This window comes from Ascaphus truei, chromosome 6, assembly GCF_040206685.1.
Source record: "Ascaphus truei isolate aAscTru1 chromosome 6, aAscTru1.hap1, whole genome shotgun sequence".
Classification (NCBI taxonomy): domain Eukaryota; kingdom Metazoa; phylum Chordata; class Amphibia; order Anura; family Ascaphidae; genus Ascaphus; species Ascaphus truei.
In genome coordinates this window covers 86860426-86887304 of record NC_134488.1, presented here as the reverse complement: position 1 = coordinate 86887304, position 26879 = coordinate 86860426, and the positions used below count along the sequence as shown (strand labels likewise).

The 26879-nt window shown below is 39.4% G+C and overlaps 1 protein-coding gene across 8 annotated transcripts in view; it reads right to left on the bottom strand.

Annotated features, from left to right (window-relative positions):
- Positions 1–26879, bottom strand: part of CAMTA1 (calmodulin binding transcription activator 1) — a 1668879-nt gene that overhangs the window by 1249055 nt on the left and 392945 nt on the right. The gene's annotated exons all lie outside the window — the stretch shown is intronic.

Sequence of the window (26879 nt, the reverse complement as noted above, 5' to 3'; positions counted from 1 at the left end):
ATTGCTTCTCAGTAGGATGAAGAATGCATTAGCTATCAGAAATCATTATTATATATTCTCGTCAAAATATTAATTAAGCATACCAATGGGATTTCCTCATCAAACTGTTCAAACAGGTGGTATTTACTAGCTAATTGTACATTTCCATAACAAATGTTGTCTATTAAAATGTTGCCAGTGGTTCAGATTATATATTAGCACCTGGTATTTTGATTAATTTTCATCATATGTAAATACAATAAATGTACTAGGTCCTTTGGCAAGACAAAGAAATAAATGTAATAATACTAATAACCGAATTGGTTAACTACGCTTTCCACTTACCCTGTAGCTGTGTATATGAAGGTCCATATTAAGGAGAGTAGAGTGCTAAAGGGTGAGTGGGTGGTGGTTTCTTATGTTTGCTAATATACTATAAGCCTGAAAAATACCTTGTATTTAGTAGGAAAGGATCCAGCTGAAATTGATAAGTCTTCTATAGCAGGGCAGACATAAAGCTTGGAGTGGTCTCTACTTCCTCACAGTACTGTACATAGAAGTGTTAGCCTTCCTGTTGAATCTGTTTATTATTTAGTAACTTGAGCTATTTAAATGTAAGTTTAGTTTACGTTATCTATTCACTATATGGCACATAAATGTTGCATGTGAGATATAAAACGTTCCATACAGTACTTAATGTGAGCGATTGCACTCAAATTGTGATATGATAGTCTTTGTTATTTTGAATAAGATGATTGCTGTGAAAAGATGACTGCCCATATTTTGACCAGTGACAGGGTTTTTCAATGACCACTATAGGACACTCTGACTGTGCATGTACTTTTGAAATGGAACGATCAGACTGTTGGGAATATGTGTTCTATGTTAGGTTCTGGCGACCTTACCCATATGAGGTCTGACTGAGATGGGAGTCAAAAGAGATAGCAGTTACTATATGCCTCTATTTTCTATGAATTGATTCTATGGCTCTACTGTATGTTTACTCTCCTGATTGTAAACTGTGATAAGATATTGTATTGGAGACCCTCTCCTATAACATCTGAAAGTTGTTTCAATGTATTTTTGTTTCTCACGTATTTTCCCTTTTTTATTGTATGAATTTTTTGTCTCAATTTCAGGTATACCTATGTCCACATTTTTACTATTATTAAATAAAGACATCAGACTGGCTATGAGTATGTCTTAAAACCTAATGAATTTTGTCATTGTTAATGAAATAAATGATTATTTTTACTAATAGATGATAAGTGCTTTGGCCAAATCTCTGTTTCTTTTGTGATTATATTATGTAGAACACAGCTTTGTACATTACTAAATTGTCCTGGACCAATTCATCAAAGTATCACTTTATAATAGTCGAGATGGGAGAGAGTTAGAGTTTTAGCATTAGAGAGACAGAATAAAGGGTATATGTTTACAATGTTATGGAAGAATAATGGACAGGTTTTAGCTACATTGTTAATGTGAGAGGATAATGTGAGTTTTGAATCAAATGTGACACCTAAGCAGCGTGCTCGTGATTATGGATTCATGATGGTTCTGCCAACCGTAATGGAGAAGGGGGCAGTAGGGCCAGGCTTGGGAGGAAGTATGAGGAGCTCCATCATGTTAAGTTTCAGTCGGCGGAGGGTCATCCAGGATGTACAGCAGGTGTAAGGTCAGAGGTTAAAAGGCACATGTGTGTCATCAGCATAGAGGTGATATTTAACTCAAGAGATGTGATTAGGTCTCCTAGAAAGACTGTGTAAAGAGAAAAGAGAAGAGGAAGAAGAATATTGGTTGTAAGAGGGATAACAAGTAATACATAGTAACTGATTGTGTTTGTGTCCCAGAGCAATGTAAATATACATTATACACATTTGTATCCAGGCTTGGCCTAGTTACCATTGTTTCTCATTTTCCAGATTCCATTGGCAGAATTGCCTCTAGTATTGTGCAAGGAAAAACTTCAACCGTAAATTAAAAACACTCTTCCTAGCTTGAATTATTCAGTGAAGAATCCACTGAAAGGGAGAGATAAATATGTGGGATGAATACTGAGTGGTTTAGTGGCATAGAAATCTCATTAGCTACTTTATCTTCAAAATAAGTGTTTGTTTACCCATTTTTTGTGAATTTAGACTTTATTTATACTTTGAATGGTACAAAACCCATTTTTGAAAGGTCACTGCTTCAGCAAGTTCTTTTGAATATCATGACTTGATTAGAATACTTCTCAGAACTGGACTGCATGCTGGCGAATCTAGAAAAAACTATCTGTAAGATCAAAAGGAAAAGAAGCTAGATAGTATTACCTCAATATGTATTGGTCACAAAATCAATTCAGAATCTGCTACAACTCCATATTCTGTACTCAACAATGCATTAGGATTCAAAGACAAATTGTTGTATTCTAAATCCTATGCAGAATTATGTGTTAAAGCTTTGTCCTGTGCAGTACAGGCTTTCATAATATTTTTGTTTGTTTTCATATAATGTTTCTTATGTAGTTGTATTAATAGGACACACTCTGTAGTGAAGTGAACTAATCATTTCCTGGCAATACACAATTAGTTGAAATCTCTTATGGATAGTGCTGTATGCATGGGGCTGGCTGCGGAGCGTGGCAGGGAACGCTCATTGCTGTCACGTACATAGATGCCAGAAGAGAATATCTCCCCGTCACACTCAGATTCAATAAAGATGTAATAAATCTTTTCTTAGGAGTTATTTTTGTTGTTGCAGTGATCCATAACATAACAGTCGGGGGCAACATGTTGACACTGAGCACTTGACCAAGGGGCATTGCCCTTAAAATGTGTTATAGGTCACTGTAAAAAAAAAAAAAAACATTATAAGAAAATATTTAATACATCTTGATTGAATTGGCATATGGTGGTGGAGATTTTCTCTTTTGTGAACTAGTCAATCATCAAAATGCGCATTTTAGCTGTATAGGCAAAAATACTTCTTCCCCTAAAAGAATAAGTGTTTTAAGAAGAAAAATGGTAAAAACAAAGAAATCAAATCAGTTTTAAAAAGTAAAAGTTGATTATATGATTGTGTATTTATTAACAATATAATTTTATTAATAGCTATTTTCTCTGTTCTTTAATTTTCACCCCCTTCAGAAAAAAAAAAGCTTTCACTATTGAAGAATTGAAACCTTTTTTTTTTTTACATTCCAGATTTTCAAGGTCAAGAAGGTGGTAGAAGGTACCATACCTGGTCAAACCCTATGCTATAAATAGATATACTTAAATTAGCCTTTCTGCAGTTGGTGATGAGCAAAAATGATGAAATGTCCTTTTGCAGAAAAGTCCACTGGTGCAAAAGAGATATCTTTTTCACTTTCTCACACTGGGCAACATATTTCACTCAACTCTTCACCAAGGTCATCTGATATTAGGGAGAGCCTTCTCCATCCTTAGCATTATAGAGCAGAGAACCTTATTTCCATCATACATCGATACACAGCAAGACACACACAAAAAAAACCAGTGCAACATTTGCCAAAGCACATTTGATCCTGACGCCAATAAATGACAATTGGCTCTCACCTCGGATCAATAATCTGATTTTGTTGACCTGTTCTCCTTTTTCATAGCTCTAAGACGAGGTACCTCTTTACGAGGACAATTACACTTGAGATACTGCCAATTGTAAGATCACCATATGGTGAGACATTGTTAAAACTACTCCTGGGCCTAAACAAAATTAGTTAGGATAGTTTTAATGTTGTTTTTTTTTTATTCAAGAAACTATTAATTTGTGATCATTGGGTCATCGAAGTTAAGATGAATTTTCTGGGATAAAATCACAAAAAAACTATTCTGGTGTTTTATGTGCAGACATGTTATGCAATAAGTAGCCTAATAATTGTTTTTTTAGGTTGTCCAGGTGATTTTTATCTGACATTTATGCCTATGTCTCTACAGTGTTCCAGGGCTGAGGGAGTTGCTCAGTGAGTCAAGTCCCTGAATCTGAAACCAAATAACACTACTTTTGAAGCATGGGAGCCTGGTTCATATCCAGTTTAAGTTCTTGGTGACCTTAGGAATGTCACTTTGTCTCACTGTGCCACAGGCACAAAAATTGCATTGTACACTTCACTGGTCATTGTGCCTGCAAAATTCTGCGTACAGCATGGCGTACACTGTTAGCCTTATATAAGAAAAATAATAATTCATTATCAATGTTGCTTTTTTCAGACTTTTCCCTCCAAAATGTACAGAATATAATGTTTTCTAGCAGGTACCAACAGAGTAGTAGTAATAAATGATATCCCCTTGACCAAGAAACAGGTATCCTATATTTGCCCATAATAATGTTTCTTACCTGGTCTCTGAAAGATGGAAATTCCCTAGTCCAGTATGCATCCAGTTAGTAATTGACTTTTCTGCTTCTGCCAGTTAAAGTGAAAATTAGTTTCCTAAGCAGTGTGGATGCATGTCCACTGGGAACTGTGCTGAAACACTGGTCTACTTTACAGAGCAATACAAACTAAACACTTTTTGCACAAAAAACTTTTAACTTATTTATTGGATTTGATTCAATGTTCTTTTTTCACAGACAAGTGTCGGTCTGTATGAATATTCAAAAGGTTTATGTAAGAGTTGTATACAACACATTTGTCTCTAAATTGTTGCTAGAAACGGTAAAATGAAAAAGCCTTCAGGCGCCGTGAGGCATTTTCATAGCTGAAAATAATATAAAACAAAAAGAAACCAGTATAATTTTTCTTTCTAAAATTTGATTTCCATTGCTAAGCCGATCAGTGATATACTTTGAGGCTTACGTCGCCTGCTTTTAAATTTGGGAACTGTGTCCTCTTCAATTGTTGGTGCTTGATCTTTTTAGGTGTTCTACGAAAGCAATACATCTTCAAGGTAACGTCACAGGACAGCAGACATTAACAAATCATGTTTTAATCCATTAAATTGTCTTCTTAATACATTATACTAAATTATGTATAAAGCGTCAAGATATTCTTTAGTGAAGTATTCTGGGTATGAATGACAACAATTAACATACAATAATATCACAAAGCTAACACTAACCAATATAATAAAGAGGTCACAGCTCCAAGGAGATTACACTCTAACGGAAGGAAGGGGAGGAGTGAAAACACAAGGTTTGCTTTAGAGGAGAGAGGTTATCAGCTATAAAAGTGTGGTGTCATTCAGGCTTGGCACACTTTAAAATTTTTGAAATCTGCATGTAAATTAGGATTTGGACCATTAATTTAGCGTGGGATGGTTAAATTGTCTCATTTCTTTGTTAATGACAAAAGTCTTAAAATAGTATTCATCTGAATGTATGCATTTTTTAATTCTGGTTTGTAGAAGCAAGCGGGACAAAAAAAATTAAAAGTCAAGGACTCATACTAATATCTCAAAAAGAAATAGAAATATATTGTTTCAGTGTCAAGGAGAAAAATAAAAAGTCTCCTTAACTGCTAGATAGGGCCAGGTGATAGCTAATTAAGAAATGCTGGCTCCAATTAACAAATGGGACAAGTGATTTGAAGAGTAAAGCAGACAGTATTGTAAACTAGGACACTTGACTGTACAGTGTTCAGTGGGGAATGATGTATACAAAATAGGGCTTTTCCTATAGCTATAAAGTCCAAGGCCTTTATTCTGCAAGGTGTGATAAGTGCAGATGACATGCTATCACATGAAAGCTCCATTGACTTTAATGGGACTTTTCCTGCCACATCACATCATCTGCGCTTATCACACTTTACAGAATAATCCCCCAGGTGTTGTGTTTGCATTCGCAGTTATTTTTGTACTTTTCACTTTTCCCCTATTTTTTTTTTTTTTTATATGACGCCCATGTTGCATTCACCAAATGTTACAATGGTGGTTAAGGTACAGTACATATTCATTAAAGCCTGATGGCAATTTGATTAAATGGACATTAACAAGTGATCTTTATCAAGCTCATCAGGGTCCAAGAAAAAAAATTAAGCATTTCACATTAAAATATGTAATGATGTTTTATTTAAAAATAAATATGTATTTGAATCCTTTAATCTGCACCTTTAAAGCAGCACTGTGAATTTCATGGATCACAAACAACAGATGTGTTCATAAACTTCCTTCGATGGGAAGCCATACTGTAGGTCGACTCAATGTTTTAAACATGGCATTTATTCTGCTTGGAACAATGACAATCTCCAGATACTACAGTACACATGAAAGTTGCCAGGTTAATAACTTTGCCGGGGCAGGCATCTTGCATTTCCTTAACACACATGAGGGATCATAGTATGATCATGATGCCAGCCAGTCCCTAAGTGCCTGTCCCATATTTACAGGAAAGTGCTTACAGCAGATACTAGATAAACACTTAGGGGAGAGACAATATGAGAAAAGAAAAACCTGGTGAGAGTATGTAGGGCTCCATAGCCTCTTAAAAATAATATTTTAAATTGCTCTATTCCCCACGTGGTTTGAATTTCAAAAATGATTTGATTCATCCTGATATTAATATTGACTTTTATTTGTATGGTGCCAATATATTCCGCAGAGCAGTACAATGTGGGGGGAGAACAATAAAATAATATAACACAAACATTATATATAGTTAAGAAAAACATTGAAACAATAGGGCAGTGTTTCCCAACTCCAGTCCTCAGGGAACCCCAACAGGTCAGGTCTTAAGGATATCCCTGCTCCAGTACAGGTGGGTCAGTCAAAATGACTGAGCCGCTGATTGACCCACCTATGCTGGAGCAGGAATATATAAGTATTGCACTATGTATTTTTGTCACATTGGAAGTAGCTTTGGGCATTTTTGTTTTTTGTTGTATACATTTAGCCACGCAACTAGCACTCCTTTTGACACTTATATGCATTTATATATTATGTGGTAATGGTAGGGGTTTCTCAGAGCTTGTTGGGAATCTGTGTATTCTGTGTGCAGCTGGTCTCGGTTGCTTATGGGAAGGTAGTGGCCCCTCCCCCCCGAAGGTTTAAGCTTGCCCCACCCCACTTTCCAAGTTGGCAGGTCAGTTTCATTTTGCCAGGTTACGACAGATCCAATGTGATCATTCTTCCTGTAATTATACAGGTAAATAAGAATTTTAACCCAGGTGAGTGTTAGGCCCTGCTATGTTCATGCCTTGTAAGTGGCAGCAGGCTTAAGACACTTTGGCCAAAGGGTTAAACTAAATGACCCTTTTTACAAGAGATATATAGATATTGCACTGTGTATTTTTGTCACATTGGAAGTAGCTTTGGGCATTTTTGTTTTTTGTTGTATATATCCTAAGACCTGGCCTGTTGGGGTTCCCTGAGGACTGGAGTTGGGAAACACTGCAATAGGGAGAAAGGCCCCTGTCCCAACGAGCTTACAGTCGGAAAAGTGGGGAGTGGAGACACATGGAATGGTGTGTGCTGGGTGGTGGGAAATTTTTCAGCAAGGGTTTAGCCATCAACTGCGGCCCACTAAATATGTGTGATACCAGGATGAGGGTAAAAGAAACACGTGAGGAAAGTGTAGGCTAGGCCTCCATGAAAAAGTGTGTTTTTAGGGAACTTTAAAAGAGTGTATGGTAGAGAATTCCGGAGTAGGGGTACAGCACGGGAGAAGTCTTGGAGGCGGGAGTGAAAAGAAGTAATGAGGGAGTTTAAAAGATGTATATCATGAGCTGAGCATAGATTACTTGTGGGACAGTACAGTACTTGAAAATTAGGTATAAAAATGTAGATAGTAGCAGTGTTATCTATAGCTTTGTAGGTGAACACAGGTATTGAATTTGACGTTACAGGTAGGGTCGCCATCACTGAGTAGTGACGAGACAACTGTCCTGGGCCTGGTGGCTGAGGGGGCTGAATAGCCTTGAATAGATCATTGGTGACTTTTGTTAGGGCAGTCGCAGGGGAGTGCTTAGGGCAGCATCCAGAGTGCAGTGAATCAATTATAAAGTAACACGAGACACTTCAAATACATACAGTATGGATTTTTAAATGAGTATTCCAAGCAGGCTATTTAAAAAATATATTTTTTTAACATAGGATAGAAGCAGGGGTCTCTGGAGCTGAACCCCATTCATTTCAGCTTTGAGGACCCCCTGCATCAGATATACTTACCTCCAAAGGGGTGCCCCTCTCTGCTTTTTAAAGACCCTGTATAAACATGGGCCAAAAGGAAGTCGCACCGGATGATATCACGGCTTTCTATTGCCCCGAAGGATGTGGCAGCTTTGAATAGAGGCTATTACGTGATTCCTTCTATCGAACGGGAGCGGCTACCGGTACCCCATATGGAGGTAAGTATCTCCAGAAGCAGGGGAGCCCCGGAGCTGAAATTAATGCGGTTCATCTCTGGAGACCCCCTGCGTCAATCCTATGTTAATAAAAAATAAAACAATTGCCCATTGGATTGCCTCTTTAACATTAAGAAGATGATGATGAGGTTGGTGTTATACCACATTGTATAGTTTTCTAATAAATCAGTGGCATGTACCAAAGCAACTAGTAGGTTCCCCACAACAGCTGGATAATGTACATTCCGTGGTTTGATGTTTCAGAAGTCTTAACCCAGCGGTGCGCAAACTGGGGGGGTGGGAGAATTTGTAGGGGGGGCGCGGGCAGTTACAGAGGTCCCGCGCTCTTCCCCACGGCATTTAAATTGAATGCCGGGGGAGGTTTGAGACCTGTAACTCACTTATCTGCTCTCTGCTGTTCTTCAGCGATGTGTCGTCATGGCAATGCGGCATCAAATGATGCTGCAGGGTCATGTGACGTCACGCATCGCCATGGCAACGCACATCATATGACGCAGTGGTTTCTTGTGGCTTGATGTCATATGACCCGCAATGTCATTTGACACCGAGTCATTGGGAGAAGGGGGGCGCAAACACTGCGGCTCCTGGGCAGGGGTGTGCAGCGCCCCTGCCTTAACCCAGGGGAGTGTAATATTTTTTCCATCTGCCCCCTGCCGTCTGTCCCCCTCTCTTCATGCCCCCCTGCTTACCTTGCTTCAGACGTCCTGGCGTCATGATGTCACATTGCCATGGCAACGCGACGCCACATGACCCCGCAGCATCATTTGACGCCGCATTGCTATGGCGACGATTGGCCAGGAGCATCTGAAACAAGGTATGTAGAAGTTTACAGAGGCCCTGCAGCTCCCCCGGCATTAATTTAAATGTTTTTGGGAAGCACGCGGGGCCTCTGTAAACCCAGCGCCCCACGCAGCGAGTCTCACACACCCCCTCAGGGGGGGCACACACCCCCCACTTTGCACACCGCTGCCTTAACCTATATGTCTCGTAGTAGCAAAGCACACACACTGCTCGTTTATGCATGTAGATCAGCCCTGTAGGTGTAAGATATAGACCCATGTATTTTTGCTTCATTCATAGTAAACGAGAATATTTTGCAGTTTGTCAGTGTACCACAACACACAATCGAAGCTGAACACATCTGTAATAATTCTACTGCTCAGTGATTTATTGGAGCATACTGCTTATAGCCTTTGATGGCAACCAGGGAGCATTAGCCTTTGCAAAGCAGGATGGCTTCATCTCATAGCCATTTCAAATTCACTATTTTGCTCAGCAGACTAGAAAATAAAACATCTCCTCTGACAAGAGATTTTTTTTGATGCAATCAGACACTTGATGTTCCAAAGGCCTGTCATACCTTAGTGGTCCAGAGTCAATAGTTTGAACAACAAACTTTTCCTGGATGCATATATGTCTACACTTTGATCTATAACTAACTAGACACACTAGAATAATTGCTTACTTGGACATACCATGGTTCCTCTTATTGGCTAGGATTTGTCAATAACATTAAGTGTATTTTTGCACTTTGGTAATACAATCTCACTGAGATTTTAGTTGCCCCAGATAGCAAAAAATACTTTTAAAACAAATCAAACAGTATCTGTCATGAAACATTCAATTAACTTAAACATATTATCGTGTCTAGACTCAACAATGAGTCTTAAATCTGTCATTTCTCCCAGCACAACAGGCTGAATTCCAGGGATGAATCCTCTACAGTGCACTATCAAAATGTATGAAAACAAACAAACCAAAACCTAAAAGCTTGGAGCTACATTATACAAGCACAAGCAATTCAGTTTTGATTAATGCTTTTTTGGCACGACTGGTTTGAGGATACAAAAAGAAGGCAAAATGATCAGAAATTATATATATACAAAGCAAGAGATATATTTAGAGATTAATTGTGGATAATTATATTTTTCTTTTTAAAGCAGCAGTCCACAATGCCTATTTGTTTTGGGGCGGAGAAGGGGTGTTTCTTTTAAATTCCATGAACCAGGACGTACCTCCGAGACAATCTGCTATGTCCCAATCTCTGGGGACCCTCGGATCCTGAGGGAACAATTGACACGCATTAAAAGAAAATGTTCAGTGCAATCTTGTTTAATGTAGTCTATAAATATGACATATACACTATGTGCTTGTGCATTTGGGAGGGATCGCAGGGAATGTTAGCACATACACGCCTAGTAGGCAGTTAGGCAGTGATCTGAATACTCAGTGAATTATAATACAATTATGCCTAATTATATTAGGAATGAAGGGGTATTGGGAAGGTGGTGTGGTGGTGGTCAGAGTGGCAGTGGTAGTTATTAATGAGTGGGGGCCTGGAGTAAAGACTAGGAACTGGTACTACAAAAACAGCAGCAGTTGAACAGTACTTAACCTCCAGCAGCCATCTAGTGTGCAAATAAATAAAAAGGAAAGGGAGGTATTAACAAAATCATTATCATTCTCAGGCCAGGATAAAGAGATCATCACCATGCAGAACTGCTGGCACTACCCAAATTGGCTTAGGATGACTAGCTATCCATGCCAGACTAAGCACACGTGTTACTATTATGCGTGAGAGAGAAGACAATGACTCTGAGGAGGAGTATTTTTCTGAATGCGGACATATACAACTGTTGAAGGGGCTGTACCCCCCAAAACGTTGTGTTATCAATCTGGTCTCACCCTGTTTCTTTAAGTATTAAAAAATCCCGACTTTGGTGCTCTTCTTGTCTATCATAGAGGGTGAGGATGAAAGTTCAATCACCAGTTGTTTGTGTCATGCCACTGTGAGGCACGGGAAAGCATTGATTCATCTGGGTACCTCTGCACTTTTAGGGCATTTGACCAATCGCCATAGGTCTACATGACAAATAAGTGAGAAGGGCACAAGCAGTAGCACAGTTGTGTGGAGATATGGCTCAATTCCTAGTAGTCGATCAGGCAACGCAGAGGGTTTTGGTGGTGGGGAAGGTCATCATGATGAAAATGTACTAATAATGGATGCATTTGATAGCAATAGTGGTGATGACTATGATTAGGCATCACAAGCTGATACTAGCAGTGGGCAGCATAGGTAGGGGAAAGGGGCTCTCTGGCATGATTAGACTAACATGGGAGCCAATAATCTGTTTTACAAAAAACCAACTCTCTATTCGCAAAGTGTTCCATAGTGTGTGTACATACCATCGATAATGTAGTAAGACCCTTTTATATTCTTGCAGTTTCTATGCTGTCCTTTAGCTTTGTAGGGGGCCAAGGCTTTAGGAAGCTACTTGCTTGAAAATACCCATCAGGGCATATGTTTCCATTACAACTGTTCAACACCTGCAGCAACAGATTGTTAAAGTAGTGAGCCGGGCTCCCTACAGTTCTCACAGTAAAGCTGTGATTATACCCAAATTGTGCAGCGGCGTAGCATGGCACGATACCGCGTGGCTCAAAAACAAATTGCTGCAATCCAATTAAGGTAAACATACCTCGAGCGACGTGTGCGCCGCCTGGAACTTCAGGGTGACAGACTGGAGAGCAGACATGAGAATTTGTTGTTGGCAGGCGACGGCCGCGTTCTGTGAGCAGTTCAGCCAATGAGGGCAAACTGCTCATAGCCATGCCTCCGCCATGCTTCCCCTCCGGCTGGATCGCAGCGGTGACATCACCAAATCACGCTGCCACTCAGCTGGAGCTGGTATAATCGTTGCCTAAGAGGGTGCACCCAACAGACATAGACTAGTGGACATGGCAGAGGGAACTACATGACCCGCATTGAGTGGGATTTCTCCCCCTTGCCAAAGGGGATGTGGAGTTAGGGGTATTGGTGGGAGTAGTGATGCTGAAAGTCAAGGAGTCAGCAGCAGCACCTATAGGAGGCATGCAGGATTTTAATTAGAAGGCCCACGAATAAACAAGCGTGTTTTGAGCCTTAGTTTTCTCTCCAAGGGGCCTGCAGGTTCAGCTAGTGGCAGGAGATCATGGAACCATCTTGGTGGCAGCATTATATCATTGCAATCGACTATATAATCCCTGCTTTTTCCATGTATTCAACTTGAGAGTTGACCATTTCTTAGAGCAGTATGAGGAAGTGCAGGAAATATTATCGGCAGCTAGAAAACACTATGCCCACTTTAGCTGCTCTTAAAGAGCTCTTAATGCCATGTATTACCTGTTGGAGTGTAACCACCTGCCATGGCACAAGAACAAAACAGAGGTACTCACTCAGAAGCAGATTAAATTACATATTTTGTAGAATTCTTTTTGATTAAGTCAGTTCTAAATGAAATTACAATTTTCTTACTTGCTGGCTATGTGCCGAGCTGACTGACTTCGCTCCCGCCAGTGCCATCCCACCCATGCCATATCACCACCAACCACCATTAGCACTAGTGTCTAGCACCACCATTGCCACTATAATCATCATCATTATTACCAGTTGGCAACTTGCCAATGGTACAATTTAAATTGTAATTTTTTTCACGATTTTGTGGGGGCATAAACAGGTCAGCAATCAGTATTGCAGCCACATACATAACAACCATGTTGGTACAGTGCTTGGCTATCTTGTTTAGTGTATATTTTGAAAGCATTGGACAGAGGCCCAGCCCATACCTGTACATGAAAGTGTTTTCTGTGACAGCTGCCACAGCTGCAGGGTTCAGTGAGAGAAACTGTATGAAAGGAGATTGTGAGAGTGTGAGACTGCCAAATGCCCATGGCATATTGCTTTACCTCAGCAGTCCACCAGAAGAAGGTTCAAATAGTATGTGTAATTTATCGGTCAAGGAAAAGCACCTGAGGTACTTCCCAGAGGCTACAGTATGCTTCTTAGGAGCAGAACTTCTGGAAGGGGCTGATCATAAAGCCCACCTGGGACTTGTGTGCCACTTTTGGTGAATGTGGGGGTCTGGAGGAATATGTCTATGTACAGGATTACTGACCACTTGAGACACTTCCACACCCCTCCACCACACCTTCCCCAGGACTCTCCTGGCTAAAGTCACTAGCAGATCCCTCATCACTATCATCACTATCACCACTGTCACCACTAACCACTCCAGCAACGACTGCTGCACCTAACCTAGTTAGACTTCCAGCAGTCACATCACTGCCGGAAGTACTCCCAACTGCTGTCCTATTCATTGCTCCTCCATGCAGTGCCTCCTCCTGACCCTCCAGAACACACCACCTGCTGATGGTTCATCAGCCTATCTAGAGCAGAAACAGCATCAGCAGAGGTGCTGCTGGAACTAGCACATTCAGGTGGTGCAGTTGATACCAGAGTCACGGACACCGATTTAAAACTCACAGCTTCAACAACAGGGTTGAACTAGGCCCTGGTCCAGAATCACTGTCACTACCTTGACTAGCTGCGTCCACACACAAAACATGCTGCTCACATATCTGTTGAAAAAACAAATTGGCTTGGGCAGAGGAAGCATAAACACTCACTTGTCGACAGAATCAGTTGAGAATGATGACAAAGATGAGACTGCTACTGGCAAGCCTGCCCTGTTTACTCTTTAATATAGGAACAGCCACCAAATTATTATATTGACCTGCTACTTCCTTGTCAGAGCTTTTACTAAAGAGTGAGGTTAAGGTAGGCGGAATAATTACCTCCCCCAAGCACCACTCAGCTACAACTTGTTCTCTTAACATGGGCTGGAAACAGCAGCAGCCTCCTGAGGCATGCACACCACATGGTGTAGCCACAGTACTACTGCTACTGGTACCAGCATCTACTGCTAATGGTGCTGTGTTGCATGCCATGCTAACTGAAAATGTAGAACAGGGGTGGCCAACTCTTGTTGTCAAGGGCCACCAACAGGCCAGGAATTAGGAATGTCCCTGCTTCAGCACAGGTGCTCAATCAGGGGCTCAGTAAACGACTGAGCCCTTGGTGAGCCTCCTGTGCTGAAGTAGTCATATCCTAAAAACCTGACCTGTTGGTGGCCCTTGAGTACTGGACTTGAACGCCCCTGCTCTCTTGCTTAAAAAATCCCTTCTCAGTTTCACAGAACTGGCATCAGATCCCCTCACCTGCTGTTGTCTGATCCTTTTTCCATGTTGAAAAGAAAACACGTAACAACGAAAAGAAAAGCACTTATTGTATTGTATTGTATGTCTTTATTTATATAGCGCCATTAATGTACATAGCGCTTCATTAAAACAAATAATAATAAACAAAAAAATATTCATTTTAGCTCCCTGGCTTCCTGCCTACCTAACACCAACTATCCAGCTCCCAAAGACCACTGACAAGAGGGTGCTACAGCTGAATTCTCAAAAATATTTTGTAACTTAAAATTGTTGACCTTTTTAGGGCGGCAACATCGCTAAAAATTTGGACTCTAAAAGTTACACCCAATTTTAAAACACACTCGGACCGAATTTTGGTAAGTTTGCACATACTGATGCAGCCACGAATATCCGAACAATTGCCTGGGAAAATCTGGGGCACTACCCCAGTAATGCTGCAACATTTCTGCAGACAGACTAATGGCCCATCGGATTAACACAGCGGGGTCCCTGGCAGTCCCATTCAAACTGAATGCCAGGGACCCCCGCTGTGTTAATCCAAGGGGCCATTAGTCTGTTTGCAGAAATGTCACAGAAATGTTGCAGCATTACTGGGAGATTGCCCCAGATTTTCAAAGGCAAGTATTCAAATACTCGTTGCTGCATCTGTACATGTTGAGGAAAGTTCTGTAAAATACTGTATGATTTCATCTACAAAGAACTGTTGTGTACAGTACGTCCATCAAAAAGTATAACAGTCTATTACAAAGCTAAACTTCTCCAGGACCCATAAAATGCCTAAAAGTGCGCACTTACTAATTTATCAACTCTGCTGACCTGCAACCAACAATTTTAAAATACTCAACAAATAAAAAAGACGGTGCAATACCAGCAGGTATGAATATTCATACTTATTTATCTGTAGCAATGCACAATTTGCAAAAATCTCCCATTTGTGAAAATGTAACAGTCAGTTCTTCCAAATATTCTGGCTTCCCAGTCAAGGGTATTTAAATATTTATGGCTGCACATACGTAGTATTACTTTAACAGTGCATGCCAAAAGGATTGCATTTTAATCAAAAGTTACTCCACATCATGACTGAGGCCTGAAAACTATATTAAAACTTAAGTAGATACAAAATAATCAATAGCACATATAAATGGCAGATATATATAGCACAGAGACACACCATACAGAGCCAATAAAAATATTGGTAATACCTCCTGACAGTTAAATGACTGTATTAAAACTTCCAATCCATTATTCAGGAACTTGAAGTTAGGTTGTAGTAGATAAGACTGCCATTAAGACGTTTTCAGCACGTTATCAAAAAGCACAGTCTCACTGGATATCTTACCAACAACCTGTAAGAACTACTGGTTTATGGGCAATTATTTCTCTTTTCATGGTATCACAGAGGAAAATAGAGAAGAGCAGAGATTTGCACTACGGTGGCAAAAGTTTAAATGAGATTTAAAAAAAAGTTAATCACAAAAAATCTATTTTTCGTTCATCATTTTCAAGGTGGTTAACTGGAGTTTTTCATTGATACTGATCCAGCTTATAGTAATAAGGCCCAGATCAACAGAGCACCCTTAGACAGCACATGGAGAGACACCTGGGCAGAATAAGGCATGCATACAAATCATATTTGAATAATGAAATTTGTAGCATAAAGTCCAACTACAAACAATAGGGCAATTTAGAAAATGATTAAAGATATAAAAAAAGAATTGCACCAGATTTATCAGGTAAAAAAAAAATACAGTTAATATACATTTTATTCACTTTTCTCTAAAAATCTGATATTTCTTTCATGCACAAGATTTGCCTCAGTTGTGCAGCCAGGAGACTTAGGCCAAGCGCAAAGAGCTCTGTTATTGATGTAACGAGGAGTTAACTTAAGTTAACACATATTTAATTGCTACCTTCAAAGCTCACCAACGCAGAGGTAAGGACTGTTTTCAGCCATAATGAGTCTTGCGTGAAGTATAACTGACATGAATTGCTAATTTAACTTTACTTCGCATATTCATATAAACATATATCCCAGGTATCTCGGGATTGCTCCTTCTTAGGCACAGGGGTCTCTCCAATTGTTGTTTAAAGGGCTGCTCTCTCTCCCTCTCCTCTCCAGGAAAACTTCTAGTTCAGGGTGTGAGTAACGCCACCTTTTAAGTATGACAGACTTAACGTGTCATGTTATTTGAAGCTAACGCAAAGCAGTGCTAGCTACACGTGGCGTTTTGCCTATGCTAACGAGATCACTAATGGCTGTTTGTTGTTTTTGCATATAATTAGCCTTGTGGATTTGTGTGAACCTCAGGGAGCATAACATCCGTCACTGATTTTGATAACATGACATTATGAGCCCTGAGATAATAGAGCTCGGTGGATCTTAACCTAAGATGGGGGTTACTATTGCTCAATTGTTGCTTTTTGGGGGGGAAACCACAATATTGCCTTTATTATTATTTTCTGTGAATTGGGATGAATGTTGAAACTGAATGTCCCCAATTCACATCCTCCAGCAAATTATTCACACATACAGTAGATTTCACAATGTTTCCAGTCCTATAGCTAAAGCATTACACCTGTCTCAAACAGTGAATCTATGTATCAGGGCTCCAGAATTTGTAACGCCTAAAGGCATTTCAATATAACACAAAGCATTTCCAACATCAAAAGTATTTTTAGAATATATGCAAACATTTCAAAATGTTAATTTTAGTGAAATATTTTATTGGTAACAATTAATTTAAATACAATTTAATTAAATATTGATGGGACTCCCTATGCCCAGTCATAATATTTCCCTTCTGAAAGTTATAGCCAAAGAAGGCCACATATTCATTGTGAACCTTCTTTCCTTTGGGTGAAGTGCTGGAAGGAGGTTTGGTAATCACGATGCAGTGGGGCCGTTACTGAAATGACAAGATCTTCTATTCAGGGATTACGGTTTGTGCAGCTATCTTCACATTGCATTAACATTCCACTGTATGTAAAATATATATTTATCATCTGAAGTGCTGCACATCTGGTGGGTGCGAGACACAAATACAATTATAATACATCTATGACTGACTCCATGAACATCATTTATGATAAAATTCCATTGTTAAGTTTTCCTTTTGCGCAAAAAGACATGTTTAACAGGCACTCTTTATCTATGTATAATACTATAACTCTCTCTCCAGCCAAAGCCTACCTGAGGGAGATGAGATTTGTGACTGTCAGTTTCCGGCGGTATATTGGGGGAAAACTGCATGCAAATGATATGTCATGTTTTCATTGCACACTGTTTTGGGACGATTCGCATATAAGAGTTTGATGAACAGACGCCGATGTTTATTAAAGAATACTCAATTTTTTACTGAATAAACTGTGTGCAATACTTTGCTTTTGTTCTGTTTTGAAGCTTTAAATCCATTGACAGAAATAACACGGCTCGTGTGAATAATTTGTGAACACTAAAAGGTTAGACAGCGACTTTCTTTCTGGACAGAAGCAGCTTCTTAATTACCATATGTGAATAGAAATTTAGCTGGAACACATTTAAAATGCCACCATGTTTAATTTTGCTGCCGTGTTTAATGCCATGGATAAATATGAGGTTTTTATGGTCTACGTTCATGACCTCCACTTTTTTTTAAGGCGTCTATTTTATTCCTTTATAGCACTTTCAGTGCCTTTAAAACACTGACACAAGGTAATGAGAAGAATAAAGACCGACATGTTACAGTTTAATGCCATTTCTTTTTAAAGTCAAGTAAATGATTTTTATATTATTATTTTTTTTATTAACACCACACTCAGAAACAGGGAAATGCTAAAATGGAACCAGACCTGTATTTCTAATTCAAGCACCAATTTCATTTCTCCTGTAATGTCAACAGCATTAGCTCTCATAGAAGGATATACCTGGAAAGCTTTATGTTTCTAGAATCTGTTGATGTGCATCACAGGGAATACTCTATGTGGTCAACTCAAAGCCACACATCCAATTAGTGACTGTAGTAAACGTAAACGTAAACGTAGTTCTCAGTTTGGTTCAGAGTACTAGAAATATAGCAGTATGTTTCTCATATTCAATGTGTTAACATTAGCAGCAAACAAAATGAAAAACAAAAAATACAGTGTAAGTCGGAGCAATCTCTTTTATTTACAGGTTCATTTGTCTAAAGGTTTTTGAGAATAGCACCTACTTTCTCAATTTCTTTTACTGGAACTTCTGTGGCAAGTATGCAAACATCAGGTTCCTATGATAGCAAATGGAAGCTTAACCCCTTTTTTTATTATTCAGAAACAAAAAGCCCTAAAATGTGCATCTCTTAAGTGCTTTCTGCGTGTACATGAAAGGTAACGATTACAGTGCAACACTATGTCAAGTGTTTGACTTGAAGAAGACAATATTTTGTACAAGAATAAATCCCAAATTGTGCATTAAATAGAGAAGGAGTAACCTAAACGTACAGTATGTGCATCCAGTGCTGTGGCTGTGCCGGCAAAACCCCAGAATTCATTGCAAGCCAATCAGGTGTAGCCATGTGTAAAATTGGTGTACAGATCTCTCTCATGCTGGCAGTAATCCTGGTAAGGAGGCAGGGTTGCCAGTAACTATCATGGAGGTTTGCCCTCAAACCCTGGTGTAGTGTCATATGTAGCAAAGGAAGTGACAGCATGCTTTGTGTCCACTGTTAGTGACACAGAGGTGGGTCTTTCTGGAGTCTATATATTGCACAGCACTCCCAAAAGTTGGTTGTTGTGTGATGTTCATGGTTAAGCTCTGCTGGTCAGAGTGGCAAGTGACAAGCTGAATACCCACTGTGTCCAGGGACCTGGCACAGCTGGTGATCTCCCTTAGTGGAGAGGTGGAAGAGCAACTCGATTAGAGAGAGAGGAGGAACCTTCTGCATGGAGTACCTCCACGACATGTGCGGCTAAGTGTCGGCCGCTATGATGGGCAGTCGGCCAAGTAACATGCCCTGGTTCAAGATACCCTTCCTGTGTGAGTCTGGAGTTATTCCACAGGAAGATGCACCTAGGAGTTCCCTGTCAGATACTCCTCCCTGCTGTAGGGATCCTGATGGGGTGGAGGCGCTGTACCAACTGTGAGTAGGACTCAGCACACTACCTCAGATGCCTGTCATGGTGATATTCCCCATTACCAACCATCGGGAGACTCAGGAGTCCTGTTGCCAGCAGGTGCACCACAACAGACATGCATGTAATTGGGAGCAGATCACACCCACAGGGGCCAATATGAGATTGGGTGGGGGTCTGACCGTTACACAGGTAAGGCAGGGATTACCTTGGGAGAGGGGGAAATGACAGTGCAAGACCACTGAAATGTTCATGGCACAGTGTCAGACACCTGACCTTCCCAATGTGCTCCTCAGCTGCCAAAATCTCTATGTCGCAGACCATTAATGTTTGTTAAGCTAAGGAACTGTCTTTATAATGAATAGTAAATTAAATCTACTCAAATTGTGATACTGAATTGCTTATTAAACATTTACTGTTCTGCGAGACAGTGACTGAAGTGATATGCAGTGTTACAAAATCTGGCCCTCTCCTGTGCAGAGGGACGCTAATGCATTGCTCTACTCTCTGGCACCAAATACAAAAACAATCTACCCGACGTACTATAAGGCTGGTTATTCAGTGTACTGCATCTATCTGTCGCACTTCTGCAAGCCACGTCCTCATGTAACAAGTCATGTCCATTTCTAAGAGGAGAATGTCGCAATTAATGGAATTTCTAAAAGTTGGTAACTATTTTAAGCACTTGCTCTCACTGGGGTATAACAGTACAGTGATACGTTAGCTCCTAATTGTGTCTTTATTTAACAACATTAATACTCATGACCTGGCTTTCCAAACACTGTTAAATATATGTAGCTAAAAAAATTCTGAGAATTACTAAGCAGCCCTATTATATACAGTACATATTGTCATATTAGCAATGTAGATGTTAGAAAAGGCAAAGTGCTGTCATGTATGTGGATTAGCACTGGATATCAACACCCACCCTTCCACCCTGAAAGCGTAAAAATCAAGTATTCTTCCCAAACTCCCCCAAATGTAGTCAGGAAACTTTTACCAAACTCTTAATTTCCGCATCCTGATTTGTATAACTATCCATGGCTTTTCCAATATAGAGATTTTACCTTTATGCTGTAACATTTTTAATATTACTAAAATGAATAGAAATATCATACGGAAATATCTTGTGCAGGTGAAAAGGTATAAATAAGCCAGAAAGGAGAATGGTATATGCGATGGAATCTCTGTGCAACCTCGGAAGCAGCCTTCTCTGCCCATTACTGACTTTCAAAGAATTTCTAGGGCTTTCAATCATACACGAACCTTCCCATGAAACATGACCATGTGCTAGAAGTTAATTCTTTGGGATGAATCAGGTGACTTTTCTGAGCCAGACTGACTCTGAATCAAGGTCCTATTAAAGACCAATGTGAATGTATACTATTCTCCTGCTTCCGGGACTAAGTGCAGGACGCCAGAACCGGAAAAACAGCTGGGCAGAGACCCGTGTTAGATTAGCAGCTTGCATCGCAGGGACCAGCTGGATTTCGTGCCTGCGCTACCCCTCACCCGTCAGTGTTAACTCACATGTGAGTGGGCTATGTTATTTTATTTGTGTTCTAATACAATTTTTACATAAGCTGTGTTTGTCTGTTTTTTCTCCCTTTCATATCTAAGGTTTTCCCCTCCCCAAGGGGAACGCTGGACTTTGGATCATTTACCTGGATCCATACAGACTGAGCATGCTTGGTAAAACATTTTATTATCCCTAAGATCAAACTAGTTGAGCACAGTTATATCAATTTTTTGTGAATGTATACTAATAATCCTGAATAAGATTAAGTTATAGACTATGATAAACAAAGAAGCACCAATGCACATCCAGTATGAACAATTATTTAGTTCATTTATATATGTTTTTCTTCTTATACGTATGGGTCAACAGGGGTGTCTGCCGGGGTTGGAGTCCAGGGCCTGGTGAGTCAGGGGGCCCGGCCGCCCGGGCGTGCCGTTTCATGAAAAAAAAAATTGTGTCTGAAAAAAAGCCGGCGATCCCCGTGCGCATGCGCAGAGGTCTCTATGCGCATGCGCAGGGAAAGCAGTGTGTCCGGCCTGCTGCCTGTGGGCCCGCTCCCCCCTGTTCCCAATGTGGGATGGAGGAGAAGCACCGTGGTGAGCCCGTGCCCGCCAACTTAGCTCCTCCCACGCCCGCCAACCCAGCTCTCACTGTGCTGGCCTCCTGCCCCGGGCAGCAGCCGCAGGGACTAGGGGCAGGAGGGGGGAATGCTCGCACAGGAATTAGCCTGCCAGTCTCGCCCCCTCCCCCCCCCCTCAGCCTACCTCCAGCGCAAACAACCCCCTAGCCCACATCCCATGCCCCCTTCCCACTCCCGAGCCTACCTACACCCCGGACAGCAGCAACAGGGATCAGGGGCAGGGGGGGGGGGGGAAGCATCTGGCGTGCAAGGAAGCTGGAAGCAGCACCCACCCTTTCAATGTCAGTTACCCACATGACGTAGAGACATCAAATTACGCCGCCGATGCTGGAGAAAAGATAAGGGGGAGGCACGAGCAAGGGGAGAGCAGATGGGGGGTGCAAACAAAAAAGTTTCCGTACCACTTTTCTAGTCAATGACATGGGATACGTGACATGTATGCAGTGCCTGAGGGGTTAAAATTTAGAAGCACTATACATGCTATGTGTGAGATGCAGTGTGGTTAAAACGGGTTAAAAAAAAACCTGACGTGCCCTAAGTAATAGCGGGAGGGAAGTGGAAGAAAAAATATATACTTCCCACGCTTATTGCTACCGCCAAGGTTATCTCCACCTGTCTCCTGGGAAATAAATCTCTTAGTGATTACTACAATTATCTGTGTGTACTTGGACCTGCTGATTAAATAGGGGTGGGATGGGTGAGCTTAAGATATGTAAATAAGCATGGGCACTTTTTAATTGCTATATTTGGTTGCCCTAATAGAAACATTTAGAGCTTTAATTTAATTCAGGCAGACATTTTATTTTCCAATATTGTACATATACATTGTCCATTTCTTCCTTTTTTTTTTTTTTATATATCATCATTCCTAGGTTATCAATTTATGGAGGCATTTTAATAATTAATGACAACATTTGTAACGAGGTGTCCCTCATTAATTCCTGATCACAGATGAACAAAGTGTCAGAGCTAGATGCGTAAATCTTTTTTCTCAAAATGTTAATGATTTTCTCATACACACGAAAGTATTTACAGTACACACATTAATACTAATGTGGGGTTCGCCTTTTCGCTGGTGCAATATATACATTTAGCAAAAATGAAGACACTCAGAAGAAAGAAAAAAAATCTCTCCCTGCCTTTGGCGTCCAAATATTGTCCAAATGTTACCAATATGTACATTTTGAATTACGCTTTTTCGTGAGCCGCTAAAGTTCAATATGTGCCTGTTTTATCAACTTGGGAGAACATGTCACATATCTCTATTCCTGAGGAATCACCAGATCGCATGAAATGCATCAAAACCCCATTGGGACATCATTCCAGAACCGGTTTTGCAGCGTGCACCTTGGAGTTCTATTATTCCTCTCACTTTGTTTGCTCGTACTGTATATCTTTCCTGCGAGTATGGACTTTATTTATTTATTTTCTTAAATACCCTCGACGTATCTCCAAGTCATTGTACTTTTCTGTTGCAGTGGCACTCATGAATTGGTAAAATTCACATACCACTAAGGAATAAAAACAACCAAATGTTCTGGAGTATTTTTTTGCTGAAAAAGCTTTGATTTTTAATTGAAAACGTAAGAAATCAGAAATGTACCATGCTTGTTACTTCTGAGAGCAAAAAGGGACATATTCTATTTGCAAATCTCGTATCAAATCAAACATGACTGTTACATGAAAAGATAGACGCACATGATTTCCTTCCGTTTGTATAACCTCATTCAGGTGGATTGAAGGATAGTTCTGTGTTTGTATGATAATGGTGTCAATTAATTCTAAAGGACGATTGTTTTCAGCCTTTATTTGAAGCCTTTTTCAGCTTTAATCCAGCTTTAATGGCACAGGAAATAGAAATTCTCTTAATAAAAAAAGACTATGAATATTTATCACCCTGTTTTACCTAGAAATTGAATATTTCATCAATTAACTTTACAATTAATAATTTAATGCAAATTGGATGAACTGCATATTTCAAGAAAATCGGATGAACTTGTGGTATATTCTTACCGAGAATTTAAAAATGTGTTGTGACATTAATAAACATACTTGTTTGTTTTAAATAGATACACAAAGTTTGCACTCATGTATATAAAATGTGTTTCTCTCTCTCCCTTTATAAATATATGTACAGTATATATCATCGTTGAAGAGGTAAAATTCATTAAGTGCATTTTTGGTAAAAACTCACTACATGTAATTCCTGACTTGGAATTTCTGGGTATTTCTATTGAAAAACTCATTCAGTGCCTATTTAGTCATGGTTCAGAGTTACCAAAATATAAAACTCATTAAGTATGATTTTTAAATAATGTTAAAAATAACATTTAATCGCCTTTTCCTCAGTAGTCAAAGAATGTAGTTAATCCCTGTTTCCTCTACAAGGACGATATATTGATGTTTTGGTAGGAAACAAATCTTTAAGAAAAGACAAATTCATCTATACCATAATTACGAATAATTATGGATATAAATAAGGAAATGTGACAGTGAGAGGATGGACCCTCCGAGTCTGTATTTCAGCATCACCCCTAATTATTTAATTACTACAGATGTTGTAGACATTATTAACCCTGTTAATGCGAAATAATGAACAAAATATCACCTTAAATAATGCCCCCGCTATCTCCCTAACCATTGCCCTACAGTTAAATAACGCACCAGCGTTAACGCAACATATCGATATAATGGGAGTAATCTGTATGTGGAGTTTCTTGTTGGTTTGCAATGACTGGCAAAATTAGCCAAATAAATGATCAATGTAATATAAGGAAATATATTCTGCTTTACTCCTCTCAATGCTCCCCAAGATCTGTAATTCTCCAAATCCTTACCCTATCACCTCTAGAGATACGTGATAAAGAATCCTCAAAAACACACTTTGTATAGAAGCCTACCAGATGAGGCCCAGATTTCCACTGCCTTCTATTGCTTGTTGTAATGCATATGCCATCACAGCAAAGTGGTAAAAGAAGTCTCCAAATCATTGAACTCATGTGAGAAGCCACTACACTCCCTAACTGCACTATCTTCTCTTTCCTTTTTGCATGTGCAGTCTCACTTGCACAAGTTTACAAATCAGGTGAAATTTACAGGGTTTTTTAGTTTTTTGCAAAATATGAAAATAAGGCCACCTTGAAAGAAAATTCACTAAGCATTAAAAGTCCACTAAGCAAATTCCAAAACAGAAGCAATTGGCCATTAGGTCGCTTTCTGGCAAGTTGCAATATATTACCGATAATAAAATTGTGCGATTTTGCACCTTCCCGAACAAATCACATCTCTATTAAGAACTAGAGGTTAGGTGTTTGACAGGAAGGAACAAACCAGTCCAAATCCATTCCCCGGAATTCCCCGAATTGTTTTGACCATATCTGTCCCCCCCTACAAAATCCGTCTGCGGATTGGGTACTAAATTAATTCGAATCCACCATTAAATATAATCTGGGTGGATTTTTAAAATTCAATATTGAGCATGCAATTTATACCGCAGATTATTACAAATCTGTGCTCCCTCTATCCGCACTCGTATTTAATCTGATTGAGGATTTCGTACAATCCGACCATGGATTATTAATTTACCATGTGGATTGTCAGCGATAAAGAAAAAAATCCAAAAAGGCAGATCGCCCTCTTTGAGACTTATCCGTGGAAATCTACGGTCCAAAGGAACCAGACAATCCGAAGCGGACTTGGAGCTGCCAAAATGTTATGCCCATCTCTAGTGTTTTGTTTGATATATATATATATATATATATATATATATCATAAATTGAAGCGACAAACCTAATAAACAGTGCTGCACGATCAATTTGTAAAATATAGTGATAAAGTGTACCATTAAATATATGGGCACAAATAGTGCCCATTTTGTGAATGAATAAAAAATGTGCAAGTGAATATAAACACCAACTAAAACTATAAACTATACGAAAGTCAAAAATAAAAATAAACACCAAACAAAAACAGTCCCATTAGATCAAAAATAGGTTTTCTTCCTGGATGAAATCCCAGCAAATGAAAGGGGTGACGACTGCTTCCAATGGGATGAACAGCAATAGGAAGAATGTGTCCAACGGATAATATGTCCAAAGATACTTACCCCTTAATGGGAGGGAAACAATATAAAGTTCCTTAATAGGTAGTTGATATTAGAGCCTCCAAGGTCCACTGCTGTTTTAATAATCCAAAGTTTAATATATATATATATTTCTATGTATTTTATTATTTTTATGACAATTGAACAAACAAAACTTAAATCAAATTCTCACTATGGCAACCTTTGCCTATAATAAACTTTGTGTGATTATTATGGGACACACCCCTGATGAAGTCAAAGTTCAGATGAACAGCGTAGGGTTAATCCAGTAACCCTGCCTGAGAGTTGAGATCACAGAGCACTTTGCTTTAAGCCAAGTCCTGCTGTCAAAACTAGAAGATCACTGTGTGGCATCTACCAGCTGCTATACCGGGAGATTTTATATATATATATATATATATATATATATATATATATATATATATATATATATATATATGTTTCTCTATCCCACTACATGAGACGATAGACAGAGAACGATAACTTTGAGATAAGAGCAGTAAAATTTACCCAAACGTCAGAGCATAATGCTTGCATACAATGTCTTGATCTACTCTTAAAAATGATGTATTAATATGTATTTATAGACTCAGCATTAATAAAATAGTTATTTTAGAGAACTTTGCAAATTAGCATATTAAATGAAATTGCCATGCACATTGACTTGATGCTTGGCAAATTACTTGCAAACTCTGACTCAGTTGCGGCTTTTTTATGATTAAAAAAGGGCACATTTTACATGGTTCACGACCTCGTGTAACAGTTTTGCACATCTCTACTTTAAGTGAAGACTTTGTACTTTGTAAAAAAACGACCCTATTACGAAATTCTCTGAACTTCCAGAAGGCACCAAAACTGAATCTGAATTATGTGAGTGCGGGGGTCAAAAATTAGCCTTTTACTTTTTACCCAACCCTATATAATACTTGATTATCATTACATATTGGAATGTGACATCATAACTTTCTATTTCTCATTCTTCTTTTTTCAAGCAGATTGTAGCTCTCTGAAGAACAGAAGTTCTCCCTACAAAAAAAAAACCTATTAATTTGTAAGAATGTTGCTCCTATTTTCATTACAAGAAATGCCACCTCTATAAAACCTCAAAAAGTAAAACTTATTTGCAAGATACACTGTCAGAGCACTGCAATCTATTGATTGTGTTAGTGGTATAATTCTTAGTAAAGAGAGTAACAGAGGAGGGAGAGGGAGAAGGGGT